Source organism: Coenobita brevimanus, chromosome 62, assembly GCF_032717465.1.
Source record: "Coenobita brevimanus isolate Jiangsu-jjx chromosome 62, ASM3271746v2, whole genome shotgun sequence".
NCBI classification, from domain to species: domain Eukaryota; kingdom Metazoa; phylum Arthropoda; class Malacostraca; order Decapoda; family Coenobitidae; genus Coenobita; species Coenobita brevimanus.
In genome coordinates, this window is record NC_137015.1 from 22,382,444 (window position 1) to 22,401,682 (window position 19,239).

The 19,239-nt window shown below is 47.4% G+C and overlaps 1 non-coding gene across 1 annotated transcript; it reads right to left on the bottom strand.

Annotated features, from left to right (window-relative positions):
* Window positions 1–18,103: 18,103 nt before the first annotated feature.
* Window positions 18,104–18,210, bottom strand: LOC145404200 (U6 spliceosomal RNA). The gene has a single exon (XR_013898132.1). It is a non-coding gene; the product is annotated as a U6 spliceosomal RNA (small nuclear RNA).
* Window positions 18,211–19,239: the final 1,029 nt, after the last annotated feature.

Genomic DNA, 19,239 nt, shown 5'->3' on the forward strand with positions numbered 1-19,239 from the left:
ACCACCACAACAAATTATAACTAGTATTAGTGTTTAACCATGAATTTCAACTTAAACTCCACATCTATTTAACTAACCCACTTCTGGTAAATCAGAATGGTTCTTACCTCTTCAATTTAAATAAAGAGGCCTTCCAAACATATAACTGTTGCTATTTTTACCTGCAGCAAAAAATATGTAAATGAAAATGATCGTACAAATAATGAGATGTTTTGGCCAAGATAATTGAGTCTGACTTGGAGAGTATGAGAGGGGAGACCAAGGATGAGCTGGAGGGATGGAATGGAGAGAAATATATGAAATGGGGTGTGTGAGTAGGAGGGATGACAGCCAATGACAAGAAAACTCACTGGTTATTATGCTTTATTAACAGTGCAATATCTCATGGTTTCTGCACGTTTCCCACATTTATAGTCACTGAATCGACAGTCAAATGGTTTCTGAACAAAATCTCCTGGAATTCTATTTAAATATACACTATATGTAACCTGTTTCTGTTATTTCGTATATATTGACATTTCTACCTATGCTTCATCATGGTCAACAGCTGATGGAACTTCATTATCGTTGGTAATGGCTTAACCATCTCGAAACCACTGATTACATTCACACATAATTTCGAAGAAACTACATGTAAGCCATGTAAATCTCTTGTAATAGCTTCAATAGGGTCATAACGATAATCAAAATGAAAATATCTGTGAGTATCCTGTCTTCCTTAACCCGTCACGTCCCGAGGTTTTTCGCACCTATGACATCCCCCAGTCCCGAGCCTTTTTGGAATTTTTTTTTTTTTTGCTAAAACTTCCGCTTAGGTCGAGAAACGAAGGAAAATCACAAAGAAAGTGGTTCTCACGGTCTATAAGTGGTCCGTACAGGTGCGGTTCCCCCCGGCAGGTATGGTGTTCCCTAATAGGCTGGATATGCGTTTACGTTTTCTATGGTAAGGAATAATGGGAGAAACAACACACAACACCTCTATATTGAATTTGAACTAATAAACAATAACAGTAACAATATAATGGATTTCAGACACATCTATCTATCTATCTATCTATTGCCAGACGCCTCAATCCCGTTTGGGGTGGCCACAAACAAATCGCCTCCAAGTCGCCCTGTCCCCCGCCATTTCACTGCCCTGCTCCCAACTCACACCCCCCTCTCTCATATACCACTCCACCCCATCCCTTCATCTCATCCTCGGCCTCCCCCTCCCTCTTCCCCCCTCCACCTCACTCACATACACTCTCTTCGTCAATCTTTCACCCTCCATCCTCTCCACATGGCCAAACCACCTCAGAGTGTTCCTCATAACGCTTCCTATCACATCCACATCCACACCACAACGCTCCTTTATATCCTCATTCGTCAGCCTGTCTCTCCACGTGACTCCACAGGCTCCTCTTAAATAACTCATTTCCACTGCTCTCACTCTTGACTTGTGTCCTTCCAACAATAGCTTCACTTCCGTACGTTAGAGTTGGTATCACAATACTGTCATGTAGTAACTTTTTCACTTCCATGCTCACTTCCCTGTTTCTTATCACTGCTTTCAAAGAACCAGCAACCTTTCTTCCCTGCTGTACCCTTTCAAGCATTTCACCCTCCAAACCTCCATCCTTACTCATCACACTACCCAAGTACTTAAACGTACTCACATTTTCCAATTCCTCACCATCCAACCTCTCTGTACATTCACTAACTTCACTGCTCTCAAAGACCATCACTTTACTCTTCCCTACATTCACCTTTAGATTCCGTTTCTTACACACTCTCTCAAACTCATCCACCAAGCCTTGCAGCTCCCCTTCGTCTTCACTCAACAACACAGTATCATCTGCAAACAACAGTACAGGGAGTTTCCAAACACTATCCTCTCTCACCAGGGCCACTCCAACATCCACTACCCTACCTTGTACCTCTTTTATTACCCCATCCATGTACAGATTGAACAACCATGGAGACATGACACATCCCTGTTTCAAACCAACTTTCAAAGAGAAAAATTCACTTAGTTCACCATCCACACGCACTGCAGCCTTCGCACCATCGTACATACTCTTCACAGCATTCAACAACTTCCCATCTACTCCATATATTCTTAACACTTTCCACAATCCTTGTCTATCCACCCTGTCATATGCTTTCTCCAAATCCATGAAAGCCGCATACAACTTCTTTCCCTTCTCTAGAAACTTTTCCACTAAAGATCTAAGAATGAATATCTGATCTACACAACCTCTTCCCTTCCTAAAGCCTCCCTGTTCTTCTCCAACTAATTTCTCTGTTCTTTCTCTAACTCTGTCTATAAGTATCCTACCATACACTTTTCCTATTATACTAAGAAAACAAATGCCCCTATGATTACCACACACTTCTTTTTCCCTTTTTCCTTTGTACAAGGGAATAATTATACCTGACTTCCAATCCTCCGGGACTCTACCTTCCTCCCAGGCCAATCTGCACATCTTCCACATCTATTCTACTGCTATCTCTCCCCCATGCTTCAGCATTTCACCACACACTCCATCAATTCCTGGGGCTTTCCCCAATTTAACTTTCTTCATTGCTTCCACAACTTCTATCCTACTGATTTCTTCCTGTCTTCTCACCTCCCTCCTTCTCCCAGCCATTCCCCAGCCACTTATACTCGCATTACTTCCATCCTCTACCTTCAACAATTCTTTAAAGTGTTCTCTCCATCTGTTCACTTTTTCTCCCTTCTCCACTAGTAATCTACCATTTTTATCTTTCACTCCCCTGCTAACTTCACTTCCACCCTGTTTTACTCTTTTCACTTCTCTCCAGAACATTTTCTTACAGTCCCTCCACTTTACACTCAAATTCCTTCCAAATTCCTCATCCACTCTCTTCTTACTCTCTCTTACTAATCTTTTCACCTCTCTCTTTCTTTCCACATATAACTCTCTCTTCCGTCTCTCATCTTCTTCCACGCCCCTATTTCTCATCCATTCATTGTATGCTTTCTTCTTTTGTGCCACAGCCTGTTTCACCTCTTCAGTCCAACACGCTGTTCCTTGCACCCCCCTCCGTCTTCTCTTCCTTCCACACACCACATCACATGCTGCACATATTTCTTCTGTAAATATCTTACACACATCTTCCACGTCTCCCATCTGCTCCAATTCATATTTGCCCAATCGTTCCTCCACTTCTCTCTTATACTCTGCCTTTTCCTCATCCTCTTGTAACCTTTCCACTCTCCTTGCCACTACTCCTTCCTCTCGTCTTTCCCTTCTTCTATTCCTCCATCTTACTTGCATTCTAATTCTGGCCACCACCAAGTAGTGGTCAGAAAGTCCACTCCCCCAACCTCTATACACTCTTGCATCCTTTACACATCTTCGCATCCTTTCATCCACACACACATAATCAATCATTGCCTTCCTTTCATTCAGTTCACCACCCACCCTTCTCATCACTCGCCATGTATACCTGTGGATCATTTTATGCCTGAAGAAGGTATTGGCTATCACCAACCCCCTCCCAGCACAAATGTCCACTAACGCACTCCCATTCTCATCTATCTCAGCAGGCACACCCCACTCACCAACTATTCCATCCACCTTCACATTCCTCACTTTACCATTCATATCACCAATCAAAAACACTCTCTCATTCCTTCCAAACTTTTCCATGCACACTTCCACATTTGTCCAGAACTCTTCTCTCACTCTTGTAGCACAATCTTGCGTTGGCACATACACACACACACACAATCGCCCACATTTGTACTCCAACTTTCAACTTTACCCACACAATCCTTGACCCAACTGATCCATACTGTCTTATGCTCCTCTTCCATCTTTTACTCACAGCTATACATACTCCTTCCTTTTCCCTCTCATTCTCACCTACTCCTGCACATATACCCCATCCATACTCCCATTCTCTCACACTTTCTCCTCTCCATTTTGTTTCAGTTATTCCACATACATCCACTTTCGCACCCTCAAGCACCTGGACAATCTCTCTTTCACCTCATCATTCGCTCCTCTTACATTCCATGTACTCATTACCAAGTCCTTTGTCCGGTCCTGGGTCGTCATCGATTGGTCAGTCCTTGTCCGAGGCTTCTTGTTTGTTTTTTTAGTTAGTTGTTTTCCGGGGAGGGGCACTAACCCTCCGCCAACCCTTTTAGTCGCCTTTTACGACAAGCAGGGATACTGGGGGAGTATTCTTGAAAACCCCCCCTACCCCCATCGCGCGAGCATAGCGAGTTTGGTCCGAGTCGTAACATGCTATATGCTAAGTGTCTGGTATGAGTCAACCTATCATTTTTTCTACTTGTATACTTCTGTTTGAATGACATTTTACCAATTACAACTGTTTGTAAGTGTTTTCAGATGTTTTCATTCATTATGATGACATGCAGCATAAGTATAGCGTAAATCAGCTTAGTAAGCGCACTCGCTATGACTCGTATTTCAACATACCAAATTGTTTTACCACTTTCCAATTATTTTCCCCTTTACATAGAACCTTTCCTCCACCACTGTAAAGGTTTTCAATTATTTTCATTCATTACGAGGGCATTTAGCGATATGCTAGCGCATATTCACGTAGCAACCACGATCTCAAACACTCGTGTTTCATCATCTACTTTATTTATTCACTCCTTTTATAATTTCCCACTTACATTACACACGTTTACACCCCTATAATGCACTGCACATACTTACTGCCATTATTTATTCAAGTGAGCGTGAGAATATCGCCTGAAAATATCCTCGCAAGGAATGTTTCGACAAACAAAATACTCACACACTTATATACTAATTCACTCACACACTTATATACTAATTATTCACTTTATCACTTGCTGACTTTTATTTTGACTAATACGTGCCTTATTCATTCAACTGAGCGTCAGGAAATCGCATCTCTATACACACGCTATGAATATTTGACTTAGAATATATATCATCACTTACAATAATTTGAACTTATATTATACCCGTAAGAATTTCCCATAATAATAATTATATAATTACGGGCCGTATTTATTGCACTGAGCGACAGAATATCGCATCATAAAACCCTCGCTATGTAAGTTTCAACTTAGGGCAGATTTATATACTTACATACAATGTTTTCACTTATGTTCTACCCGTATGCACTTTATACTAATATTTGGAGATTAACATGACTGATAATTTCACTGAGCGTCTGTCTGTCGCATTTACCTTATAATTTCTGCGTCCTTTCGCATTCACACCATACTAAAATTGCATCAACGTGTGATATTCACTAAAACATGGGTGAATACAGAGACCCACGTCACACTGCACGCACTCATAGCGGGTGTCCTTCCTCTGTGTCGTGAGTCTCACCTGGGAATTACTGCACACGTGACACCTGCGCTGGGGCCTAGGTCTGTTTGGCTGGGGAGGGATAGGAGTGGGGAAATGGCGGCCGGATATTCTCTGGGGAGTTTGGGCAATATGGGCAGTGCGGGTGCGATGTTGGGGCCTTTCAACAGCATACTTTGCAAAGATTTCTCTTGTGAGCTCCCTCACAAACCCTTCAAATGTTTCCTGAACTCCTGCGGTCATGGCGTGAAGGTGGTGGCAATTCAGAGCAGTGATATCTAGGAAGTGAAAGAACAGTTTTTTTATACCACTTCATCGTGGTCCTGGCACACTCTACCGTCGATATCATGGAGTCTGACTGGTCCACGAGGCGCATGTTTATATTGTAATCCATAACACACTCAGGTTTCCAAACACGACGCCTGCTCTCACTACGGTAATCTACAGAATCAGTACGGTGCATCAAGGGGTGGTGAACCGTGGACAAGAGGCTTACTTCTCTGTTGTGGTTCCACATTGTTGCAAGGATGTTGTTGGCTTTGAAGAAGACAACCTCATTCCTTGCAAGTTTCCGCCCTACCTTGGCCATGTGACGCCGGTTCACCTTTACGGTTCCACAGACTCCCGTTTCATGTGTGTGAAGATAACGAGCGAGAAGAGGGCTAGTGTACCAATTGTCGAGGTAGAGAACGTGACCACGATGAAGGTAGTCTTCTATCATCGTCTTTACCACTGCTCCCGACAGTCCAATACTTCGATCTTCTATTATGTCTGTCTGTGCACCGGTGTACAAGACTATGTCTTGCACGTATCCAGTCCTACAGTCGCACATAACAAAGATCTTGAACCCAAAACGGTGCCTTTTGCTGGGTATATACTGTCTGAATGAAATAATGCCTCTCCACAACACGAGACTCTCGTCTATGACGAGGTCTCTATAGGGATAGAATGAGGAACGAAAGGTTTGCCTGAGGTGATCAAAGACCAACCTAATTCGCCTCATTTTATCAGTGTTGTTTGCATTTGCAGGGTCATGAGCATCATAGAAATGGAGGCGACTTAGAATTTGTTGAAACCGATTACGGCTCATCACTTGACCAAATATGGGGGTAAACATAACAGGGTCCCTACTAAGGATTTCAGGGGCAGTGTCCAACTGTTTTTTTTAAATAACGTCTCAACAAAGCGTCGGACAAGGATTTAACTTTGGCAGTGCATGTTTGAGACCCCGACCTAATTTGTAAAATTATGCTTTTGTACCAAATGTGTATGATTAAGGCATTTATAAGAGTAAATGTAGGGTAAACTTAGCTAAAATCGTCAGAGGCATGTAGCAAGGCTAGCTTCGGTCACGATACAAGCCCCGCCCACAATTCGGAACGTGACGTCGGTGTGACGTAGTAGTAATCACCGACGCAAGTGGCATTTCTATCTTTCTAACCCCCCCCCCAAATACTGTACTCTCTCTCTCTCTCTCTCTCTCTCTCTCTCACACACACACACACACACACCGAAGTAATATTTCACCCCTACTACAGATTCAGTATGGCCGCAGCTCAGAAATATGAGTAACCCTGAGGCATTGAATCTGAAGCAGCTTACATAAAGACAGAACTGCCACTTGCGTCGGTGATTACTACTACGTCACACCGACGTCACGTTCCGAATTGTGGGCGGGGCTTGTATTGTGACCGAAGCTAGCCTCGCTACATGCCTCTGACGATTTTAGCTAAGTTTACCCTACATTTACTCTTATAAATGCCTTAATCATACACATTTGGTACAAAAGCATAATTTAACAAATTAGGTCGGGGTCTCAAACATGCACTGCCAAAGTTAAATCCTTGTCCGACGCTTTGTTGAGACGTTATTTAAAAAAAACAGTTGGACACTGCCCCTGAAATCCTTAGTAGTTCTTTCTTATAATACCCATCAAAAGGACCAGGGCAAAAAATAAGAACATTTCTGGAAGGGAGACAGGGTAATCATAGATGATAGAATGCCTACTCCTTGTTCCCAATCTTTCACTCTCTAGGCGCTGGGCGCTTGCAAACAGGTTTGTTTGGTATACAATCTGATCAACAAATGCCTCACTGAAAAACAGGTGGAAAAAATCCAACCTGGTGGAATTACGGTGAATTCCTGGAGCAATGCAGCCAGATCGCCCCTGCTCAGTGAAGGGGTGAATGAGGGGAGAAAAATCACTCCCATCCTCCCAATCCCACGACACAATTCCCTCGTCCCCATCAGCCCCATCACCGCCTTCGTCTGGGTGGGGAGGAGATCCTGGTTGGGGAGGTGGGGGAGAAGGAGTGCGGAGGGCTTCCCCACTGTCACTCCTCTTCCCTCTGCCTTTACCCTTTCCCTTTCCCTTATCCTTACGGCCTTGAGGAACATTAGGGGGCTGTGGGGATGAAATAGGAGAATATTGGGGAGCAGAAGACGTGCTGGGGAGTGGTTCCTCCCCACCTTCCCCCTCCATGACAACACCACGTGCTTTCTCACGCACCCTAGCTCGACCACGTGTTAGGGGATATTGGGGAACATAAGACGTGCTGGGGAGTGGTTCCTACCCACCTTCCCCCTCCATTACAACACCACGTGCTCTCTCACGCAACCTAGCTCGACCACGTGTTAGGGGATATTGGGGAGCATAAGACGTGCTTTGGGGTGGTTCCTCCCCACCTTCCCCCTCCCTCACAACCCCACGTGATAAAGAACGCACCCGCACTGGCCCACGTAATCCACTACGCCGCCTCACACTACGTAGGGAGAGCAATGACTCACTCACGTCACTCTCACTTTCCCTAATCCTCTCTGGACTTTCCCTTTCACTCCCCACTCCCTCCACTTGACTTCCTAGCTCCCCAAACAATATGCTAGGCCCATACCTGCTCATACGATGTGGTGTGCGCTCTGGGCCACGATATGTTATAACCTCCCGTCCATACCACGTGGCAGCACGTCCCACGGCTCCGTCATCGTCCTCATCCTCGTCCTCGTCCTCGAATCCTGGTTCCAAATCACGCTGGGGATAGGGATAGGATATTGCACGTGCCTTCTTTGCCTCCTGCCCCTCTCTAGCAGTACGGTAAGTCACGTACTGCCACTTCCTGGGAGACGGAACTTCCTCGTCACTGCTGGTGGTTTCTTCCTCTTCTGGCTGCACATAATCCTTGTCCATATCCTCGTTGTCCAGTGGGGAATCACTGTCACCGGTAAAGGTGTCCAGGGCGACTTGAATTTCGCTGTCTGAGAGACCTCTCTTAGCCATGTCTGAGCAGGACCATGGCTACCAGGTGAGTGGACGAGTGGTGGGCTAGCGCAGGTCGCGCGGGGTCACCGAGTGTCCCCGCCTGGTGGCAGGTAGGGGAAGGTCATGCGAGGGTACGTACTGCAAATCAAGCGCGAATTTTGAAAATTGTCAAAACTATGCAAATTGCAATTGCACGACGTACTGGTACGTCGTCGGGACTGGCAAATGCAAATCGTTGCAACGTACCCATACGTCGACGGGACGGGGCGGGTTAACACGCAACTACTTTTGTGTGCTGAGGATTCGTCCTTAACTTATTTTTGGCCCACGGAATTAGGCTCATTGTACACGGTTCAGAGGAGAAAGAGACTTTATAATGGCAAGTAAGAGTAAGTGGTGAAAATTATGGGACTGAATTGTGAAATCATCACGGATTTAGTTGGCAAAATTCCCGAGTCCATTGACGTATGAAATAACCAATCATCCCGCTAGTTCTTCTCTCTGCAGGGCTTCTGCGGCGCATGCGCAATGAACGCAAGGAGTCAGAAATGAGGGAGTCAGATTTGAACGCTACACCGGCACGAGTCAGAGTTGCCAGTTTGCCTGCTGTTTGTGGGGGTAGTTGTTTTATATGTTATGCATTAATTTTTGTGCCTGTTTTCTTTATGATGTTTTATTTATGTGATTGTTTAATTATGTCATTTAAGTTTGTATGCTAAATAATTTGCAGTGTTATGTAATATGTAATGCTAGGTGAAATTAGGCTCGACTTCTCGTTCCTATTTCACCTAAAGTGGAGCGGGGTCCTCTTTCGAGACCGGAGCTAATGCAATAAAGAGAGGCAGGACACAAAAACTCTAGACAACAACCTTTACACGTATATTACCACAGTCAGTCACTGGACAAATCAGCAGATATTACAGCACAATATATAGCAATATAAAACATTATCTAGGATATGTGTATCTCGCAGCATACTTGCTTCTCTGATAGTAATGACAACACAAACAATCCTAGTGTATCATGAGTGCAGTAAATATAGGCGCACACGGGGGAGCGGGAGGGGGGTTGAGTCTCACTAGGAGGGGATAGGGGAGGTGTGGGGAGTGACTTGTGGTGGCTAGGGGAAAGTTATGGTAATGCTGGAGGGCGGCAGATATTAGCCGTGAAGAAGGTTTCCACCAACCAAAAGACTTTGGTAATTGATTTTATTCTTGATTTACACTTACTCGAGATATTGGAGTGAGAGAGGGTGGTAAACAAGATTTATGGGTAGCCTGGGGGAGGGAGAAAATACCATTAATACTTCCTTTCACAATATTCCTTCACAGTAATGGGGGTATGTCTTTATAGGGGAATCTCCCGGCGGCACAGGCTTATTAATTGTATAACAGGGATGTCACTCACACGTATAGTCAATCAGATCTTGTTCCACACTCTCGTCCTTTAACTTCTCACTGTGATTTGATTTACCCCGATATTCACTATATGAAATCACTGCACAATACTAACATTAGGGGAAATCACACTTAACCTAAATCACTCGTGCTACAATATCACACGTGTTCATCAGTGGGATAAGCAGGAACATGTCGTCGGCGATCCTGCTGGGCTAGGGGCACCGCCAATGTGAGGCGTGCCGAGAGGGCACGAGATAACTCGTAAGGGCGTCCTCTCGCGTCCTGGGCTTCCTGTGGCTTCCGGGCTTGGCTCAGGCGTGTGGCCCTCGGGACTGGGGCCGAATACCTCCAGGAACCTCTGTGATAAGTCCCGGCATCGTGGGGGCGTAGAGAGATCACGCCCGGGTGTCCTGGGGAGAACCGAGAGAGACTGTGGGCTGTGGTCTCCAGCGTCTAGGGGTGCCGACAGGGGAGGGCTGCGGCAGTGACTTTCACTGGGGTCCGTCAGGTGCGTCTGCTCTAGAGCCAGGCATAGGGAACAGAGACCAGGGGAGGCTGGGAGGCCTGTCTGGGTCACTCTGGGACGGGAAGCCTGGGCTCCAGTCTCCTGCCGTGGGGACGTCTCTCTACTCACCTGTCTCTGCACACCCTCGGAGCGACCGTAGATCGTCTCACGAGGGAGGGAGCGACAATAGGTCATGTCTACTGGAGCACTTTCGGAGTGACCATAGATCGTCTCACGAGGATGGGAGCGACCATAGATCATCTCTACCGGAGCACTTTCAGAGCGATCATAGATCGTCTCACGAGGATGGGAGCGACCATAGATCGTCTCTACCGGAGCACTTTCAGAGCGACCATAGATCATCTCACGAGGATGGGAGCGACCATAGATCATCTCTACCGGGGCACTTTCGGAGCGACCATAGATTGTCTCACGAGGATGGGAGTGACCATCGATCGTCTCTACCGGAGCACTTTCGGAGTGACCATAGATCGTCTCACGAGGATGGGAGCGACCATAGATCGTCTCTACCAGGGCACTTTCGGAGCGACCATAGATCGTCTCTACCGGAACACTTTGGGAGCGACCATAGATCGTCTCTACCAGAGGGGCGCCGTCTGGAGTATATTTTCTAACTCCAACCCTAGCTGGCTCAGCAATTCCACTCCGCGAAGGTAGTGTCCTTCTCCTACGGTGGCGGCGGCGTGGTGGCTGCAAGTCACAGGGGCGCACAGCCCGGGCTGACATGTGTTGCTGTTGCCGGGAGTGGTGGTGGCTGGTGGCGGCTACCCCGTGAGGTCCGTGTGGGGGTGTCGGTGCATCTGCGGCCATACTAAGCTGTTTTTGGCTTGCCCTGTCATCGGGGGTACTATGGTATTCTTTGGGGGCACTGTTTTTCAAGCCACGCATTTTACCACTCTCCCCCTGTAAAAAGTCACGTCCTCGTGGCTGGAGGTGGAATGCTTGTGTGTTGGAGGTGGTGTAGACGGGCTGGAGGTGTTGCAGCGTAGTTTGCCAGGCGACAGTGTAGGGGTTCTCTTCTTGTGCTGGGTCATAGGTGAAGAAGAGTGTGGAGGTGGCGGTGGTAGACTGGAGGAGGTTTAGCAGGTGGTGTGGCCCACGGAGTCTGTGGTCCCTGCCGAGGGTAGGTGCCCATACGGCCCGCTTCACTCTCATCTTGCTTGGTGTGGCTGTCGGTGTGGTTGGGAGCTGAATGCTGGATACTGCGGGTAAGGGCCGGGTTTTGTGCCGTGGTAATGCAATGTTGAGTCTCTGGGGAGTACAGGTAGAGGGGATTTGGGCCTGATGTAGCTTGATGGTGTGAAGTCGTGGAAAGGTGGGCGGTGTAGATGTGTGTGTGTGTATCGGGTGGGTGGGCATGAGAGTCGGCCGGAAGGGGTGGTGGTGGTGGTTCTGAGGGTGGGTGTGGGTGGGGAAGTAGGCGTGCGGGGTGGGCGGGGTCGGTTAGTACGGGCTGTTGCGCGCGTTGGGGGCACGGTGGAAGGTGAGATCGTCGGAGTGGGCGTGCGTAGGTGTGGAGGGGAGAGGGCGGCGGTAGTGAGTTGTCCTGCGGGGGTGGCAGGGCACGTGGGTTTGGGTGGAAAGGGTGAGGCGACGGAGGGAAGGGGTGAGGGTGAGCGAGGTGTGGCGGGTGAGATGTCAGGTGAGGTGCGGGGGGTGGTGGAGGCGGTGGAGGCTGAGGTGGTAGGGGAGGTGGAGGGGGATGGCGAGGAGGAAACATAGCACTCGTATGTGGAAGTGACAGGCGGTGCGGGAGCAGGGGAAGGTTGGGGGTGTGGGGTCGGTAGCAGTGGTGAGGTGGCAGGAGAGTTGGTTTGGAGGGTAGGTGGCGAGGAGGGAGTGCGATCTTGTGGTGCCATCCCAGTGTTTGGTGGTGGGGTGGTTTGGGCGGTAGCAGGGTTCTGTGCTAGTGGTGTGAGGTGGGTGGTGGGTACGAAACTAGGGGATGGTGCGGGTGTAGGGGTGATGGCGGACGGTGTGTGGTGCTGGAACCGTGGTGGCTTGGCAGGGGCTGTGGAGTGGGATGTGGCAGGTGGTGTGTGTCGTCGGAGGTAAGGAAAGGTGGGGTGAGGTGTAGGGGTAGAGGGAGCCGGTGGCGGTGAGGAGATGCGGCCTCGCGGAGTTGTCTGAATGTTCGGGGATGGGGCAGTGCAGGTAGTAGCAGGGGGCTGAGCTCGTGAGAGAGTGATGGGTGGTGGGGTGTGGGATGTGGTGGGCGGCGAGGCATCTGGTGGGGTTATTGGGGAAGAGGGGGTGGTCCGTGGGGATGGTGAGGTTGAAGGTGGGGTGGGGAGGTTAGAACTAGGGGCAAGAATAGGGGAAGGTAGAACAGAAGAGATAGTGAGAGTGGAGGAAAAGGAAAGATAACGTTCCCCCCTGTCGTAGACTGGGGGAGATGTGAGGTGGCCCCTGCCATTACGGTGGGATGCGGGGGCAGTGGGGGGGCGCTTTTTGTGTTTCCCTTTTTGTATTTTCTTCCCCTGAGGCTTAGGGGAATTTGCGTATGGTGGGGAGGTTTGTAAGCGCCCTCGTGTCATTTGGCTGCACTGGGCAGCTTCTAGCTGTTCACGGATGTCGTGGATCGGGCATCCGTGGTAGCACGGAGAAAATTCCCACGGGTTGACGGTGATGAGGTCAACGGGGAATTGATTTATTTCGCCGATGCTTTGAGGGGTGGCATGGATGGCTAAAAGGCGCCTCATTAAACTGATATCTCTATCCATGTCTCCTGTTGGGTCATGGATAGTGAAGTGTTGTTTCACAACACTTGGGAATACTCTGAGCAGAGTGTTAAATGTATGCTGATCCCAGGTTTCCTCATCTGCCTCCGGGTAGGCAGCAGTAACCAGGCGTTTTGCCTGTATCAGGGTATTATCTAAATCCCCGTCGAATGAAAAACTATCCAATTTGGATAGAGCCAGTACTTTCCCCAATGATGGGGTGATGGCTTGTACAGTGAACTTTGTAAAGTTCTGCCAGGTGAGTTCTGGGACGATTTTCCGTTCTATGTTCGCCGCCTTTTTACCCAACAGTGGTAGTGTGACTGCAATTTTTTGTTGGTCATTTTTAAAACCAATATCCAGTAAGGGTTTAATTATTGCCAAATATGTGTGTATATCATACTGGTCGGGATCAAACTTGGGTAACTGAACGTGCGGTTTAGTTGCCATTTTGCCAAATATTTCCTGATTACCTCTCTCTTACGCCCGGGTCTAGAACCACCGCTGGCCACCAGTGTAATGCTAGGTGAAATTAGGCTCGACTTCTCGTTCCTATTTCACCTAACGTGGAGCAGGGTCCTCTTTCGAGACCGGAGCTAGTGCAATAAAGAGAGGCAGGACACAAAAACTCTAGGCAACAACCTTTACACGTATATTACCACAGTCAGTCACTGGACAAATCAGCAGATATTACAGCACAATATATAGCAATATAAAACCTTATCTAGGATATGTGTATCTCGCAGGATACTTGCTTCTTTGATAGTAATGACAACACAAACAATCCTAGTGTATCATGAGTGCAGTAAATATAGGCGCGCACGGGGGCGTGGAAGGGGGGTTGAGTCTTACTAGGAGGAGATAGGGGAGGTGCGGGGAGTGACTTGTGGTGGCTAGGGGAAAGTTATGGTAATACTGGAGGGCGGCAGATATTAGCCGTGAAGTTTATATGGTTTCCACTAACCAAAAGATTTTGGTAATTGATTTTATTCTTGATTTACACTTACTCGAGATATTGGAGTGAGAGAGGGTGGTAAACAAGATTTATGGGTAGCGTGGGGGAGGGAGAGAATACCATTAATACTTCCTTTCACAATATTCCTTCACAGTAATGGGGGTATGTCTTTATAGGGGAATCTCCCGGCGGCACAGGCTTATTAACTGTATAACAGGGATGTCACTCACACGTATAGTCAATCAGATCTTGTTCCACACTCTCATCCTTTAACTTCTCACTGTGATTTGATTTACCCTGATATTCACTATATGAAATCACTGCACAATACTTACATTAGGGGAAATCACACTTAACCTAAATCACTCGTGCTACAATATCACACGTGTTCATCAGGGGGATAGGCAGGAACATGTTGTCGGCGATCCTGCCGGGCTAGGGGCACCGCCAATGCGAGGCGTGCCGAGAGGGCACGAGATAACTCATAAGGGCGTCCTCTCGCGTCCTGGGCTTCCTGTGGCTTCCGGGCTTGGCTCAGGCGTGTGGCCCTCGGGACTGGGGTCGAATAGCTCCAGGAACCTCTGTGATAAGTCCTGGCGTCATGGGGGCGTAGAGAGATCACGCCCGGGTGTCCTGGGGAGAACTGAGAGAGACTGTGGGCTGTGGTCTCCAGCGTCTAGGGGCGCCGACAGGGGAGGGCTGCGGCAGCGACTTCCACCGGGGTCCATCAGGTGCGTCTGCTCTAGAGCCAGGCATAGGGAACAGAGACCAGGGGAGGCTGGGAGGCCTGTCTGGGTCACTCTGGGACAGGAAGCCTGGGCTCCAGTCTCCTGCCGTGGGGACGTCTCTCTACTCACCTCTCTCTGCACACCCTCGGAGCGACCTTAGATCGTCTCACGAGGGAGGGAGCGACAATAGGTCGTCTCTACCGGAGCACTTTCAGAGCAACCACAGATCGTCTCACGAGGATGGGAGGGACCATAGATCGTCTCTGCCGGAGCACTTTCGAAGCGACCATAGATCGTCTCACGAGGATGGGAGCGACCATAGATCGTCTCTACCGGGGCACTTTCGGAGCGGCCATAGATTGTCTCACGAGGATGGGAGCGACCATAGATCGTCTCTACCAGGGCACTTTCGGAGCGACCATAGATCGTCTCTACCGGGGCACTTTCGGAGCGACCATTGATCGTCTCTACCGGGGCACTTTCGGAGCGACCATAGATCGTCTCACGAGGATGGGAGCGACCATAGATCGTCTCACGAGGATGGGAGCGACCATCGATCGTCTCTACCGGAGCACTTTTGGAGCGACCATAGATCGTCTCATGAGGATGGGAGCGACCATAGATTCTCTACCAGAACACTTTGGGAGCAACCATAGATCGTCTCTAACGGAGCACTTTCGGAGCGACCATAGATCTTCTCACGAGGATGGGAGCGACCATAGATTGTCTCTACCAGAACTCTTTGGGAGCGACTATAGATCGTCTCTACCAGAGGGGCGCCGTCTGGAGTATATTTTCTAACTCCACCCCTAGCTGGCTCAGCAATTCCACTCTGCGAAGGTAGTGTCCTTCTCCTACGGTGGCGGCGGCGTGGTCGCTGCATGTCACAGGGGCGCACGGCCCGGGCTGACATGTGTCGCTGTTGCCGGGAGTGGTGGTGGTTGGTGGTGGCTTCCCCGTGAGGTCCGTGTGGGGGTGTCGGCGCATCTGCGGCCATACTAAGCTGTTTTTGGCTTGCCCTGTCGTCGGGGGTACTATGGTATTCTTCGGGGGCACTGTTTTTCAAGCCACGCATTTTATAATGTAAGAAAACTCTGGCATTTTTTGAATATCTTTGAGTTGACACCTGTTGTTCTCGTAGAGTGTTGAAGTTTCTAAAGTATATATATATTATATAAGAATGTGGAAGAGACTGGAGGGAGTTCAGTCGGTTTGCAGTTCAATTTGAGTGTAATGCAGTGCTGTTGGTGTAGTCTGTGAAGTGGTGCTGGCAAGCATTAAGTGTAACTGCGGTTAGTGAATATTTTCGGTACTTGTGAAAACAGTGAACTGTTGTCAAGCATTAAATGTAATAGCAGTGAACTGTTGTCAGACATTAAGTGTAGTAGTAGTTAGTAAAGTATGTATACAGTAGCTCCAATGCTTGTGCGAATAGTGAAGTGAAGTTGGAAAGCATTCAGTGTAATTATTTGGGAAAATAAAGACAGTGAACTTAAGAAGCCAGTGTTTATTCACCACGCCTGAGCTGATCGTGTGTACCGTACACCTAAAGACTGACTCTAGGAAGAACAACTCACTGAGCTACGTCCTTCCTATACTGAACTACTGCTGTTGAAGCCTGTGGCAGTGTGGGGTGGGGACGTAACAGTATGTTGTGACAGAAAGGCCTTATGATAATCTCAAAACAATTGATGAATTCGCTCTAAAGGTTTACTTTCAAGTGTGGTTCATGATCAAGTCCAAACCTTCGTGCAAGGATGGCTCTAAGCACCTGTGGATGCAGATTAAGAGGTCATGCTACCTGTCGCAAGATCTAAAAGCTGTGGTAGATCCAGTGATTCAGCAAAATGGCTACTTCGGCCACCCTGAGAACATTTTGCTGGCCTCGGTAACCGACGAGCGACAACATAATAGGGGACTGAGGGTTTGATAAGTCATGTGAACTCGAGCCTCCACAACACGTCAAAGTGGTATCAGATGTTTTTAAGTACCATCTCTCAATCTCAATGCCGAGGAGTACATTGATTTGATTGACTGGCAAAAGTGTGTCCTTGGCCGAACCTCCAATCACAAAATCAATCTACGATGCTGACCTAGAAAGTGTGGTTCGTAACGAAGCAATTCTTGCCACTGAAATTCCACATTTTCCATGTCATACACAAACAGTGGAAAGGTGCGTAAAGGGAGTCACAGAGGCAATAGCTGTTGTTGAACAAGAAGCAAGGGACGACTTTATTCGAGCAAGAATACATGCTCAAGCCGTCATGCCAACATTTAACACTAAGAGTGAATATCGCACCACACAGTAACTTTCTAGATTTGTTGTAAGTGTTGCATATTATAATGTATAATTGCATGTTGTTACTGTATAACAAAATGAGTACCATGGATTTGTATCATTTGTGTCACTGGTTGGTAAAAAAACAGATGGTAGAAGGCAGATTATTTAGTCCTATTTCAATAAAAATTTATTAAATTAATGAGTAATTATACTGGCAACTTTGGGTAGGTATTACATCTAATAAATCCGTGATTTGATTTTCGATCCCTATTTTCACTCCACCCTATACTATATATATATATATGCAAACTAACCACAGGAGAAATGAAAGTAGCGACAGTGAGTACTTTCGTATATTACATCTTCAGAGTGGTTTCACTCTGTCTGAAGATGTAATATACGAAAGTACTCACTGCCGCTACTTTCATTTCTCCTGTAGTTAGTTTGCATACATATCTTCACGGTGAAGTCTCTGCATATATATATATATATATATATATATATATATATATATATATATATATATATATATATATATACACACTATATATATATATATATATATATATATATATATATATATATATATATATATATATATATATAGTGTGTATATATATATATATATATATATATATATATATATATATATATATATATATATATATATATATATATATATATATATATATATCTCCATCATCCAATCCTACGTTGCCCCATGAGGAGCGTAGAAGCCTGGGGCTAGGTAGTTGGTCCTGACATTTAAGATGAGAGTGACCAACGTCACTCATCCCTGAGTGGTATTACGTGAGAAATAAACCCCAATCACCCCTTGGATATAAACCTTCACCGGCTTAATCCGATTGGAGCACAATAATTACCCACTAAACCATCAGGTGCCAAAAATGTGGAACGCTTCAAGATTTTGCGTGTCATCCTTGCACAGGGGCCATGCTAATCTACTCTGTATCATTCCGATTTTAGTATATGTACTGCCAAAGCAAGTACATATATATATATATATATATATATGTGTGTGTGTGTGTGTGTGTGTGTGTGTGTGTGTGTGTGTGTGTTATGCAGCGTATTCTGGGTCCAACTCCTTGAACTCAGATGCGGGCACAGACTTAGGTTCTTTTGTTCAGGACTGGGCTAGAGCATGTAAACAAGGGATAGGGCTCCAACACAGGGGAACCAGTCGTACACGTATATTACCTTACAAAGAAACGCTGGACTTTACACAATTAGTACATGAGGCAACAATATATATGGGCACAAGTATGGTGTACCTCACAACACTATGCATCAAAGGGGACAAGTATTCCACAGTTATGACACTATAGATGATCACAAGTATTACACAAGGGCCGTGACATTACAACTGGGGCACAAGTATTACACAAGGGTGTGGGGCACAACATTACACATAGTAACACACAAGGTCAATGATACTATAGAGGGGTCACAAGTGTTACACAGGGGTCACGATTTTATGGACGGGGTACAAATATTACCCAGGGTCTATAACACACAGAGTCCATGATACTATAGGGGGATCACAAGTATTACACAGGAGGCACGACACTCTGGACGGGGGAATCAGGGTCTATAGCACTATGAACGGGACACAAGTGTTGCACAGAGTCGATAACACCACTGGTGGGGCACTGAGGCACCCAGAGGCTACGTCGCACGTAGGTACAGGTGATAGCCCAGTGTTGGAGGAGGGCTGTCAGGGGTGCACTCCTGATAGGGGTGGCGGTCTTCGGCGGTGTACTCTGGAGTCCGGTGGAAGCTAGAGGGTGGTGTGGTGGGTGGCCCCTTCCTGGCAGGGGCCCTAGGAGTGTGGTGGCCCTCGGGATTGGGGTCAAACAGGGCAAAGAGGCGCGCTGCACAGTGCCTGTCCTCAGCCGTGGTGGGAGTCCTGGAGGAGGGTCTGGGCTGGTCCGGGCCTGGGTCGGCTGCGGGGCACCCCTTGAGGTCTGAGGGCTGCAGTCACGCCGGAAGGGGAAGGCCATCAGGGTCTGCTTGCCCTAG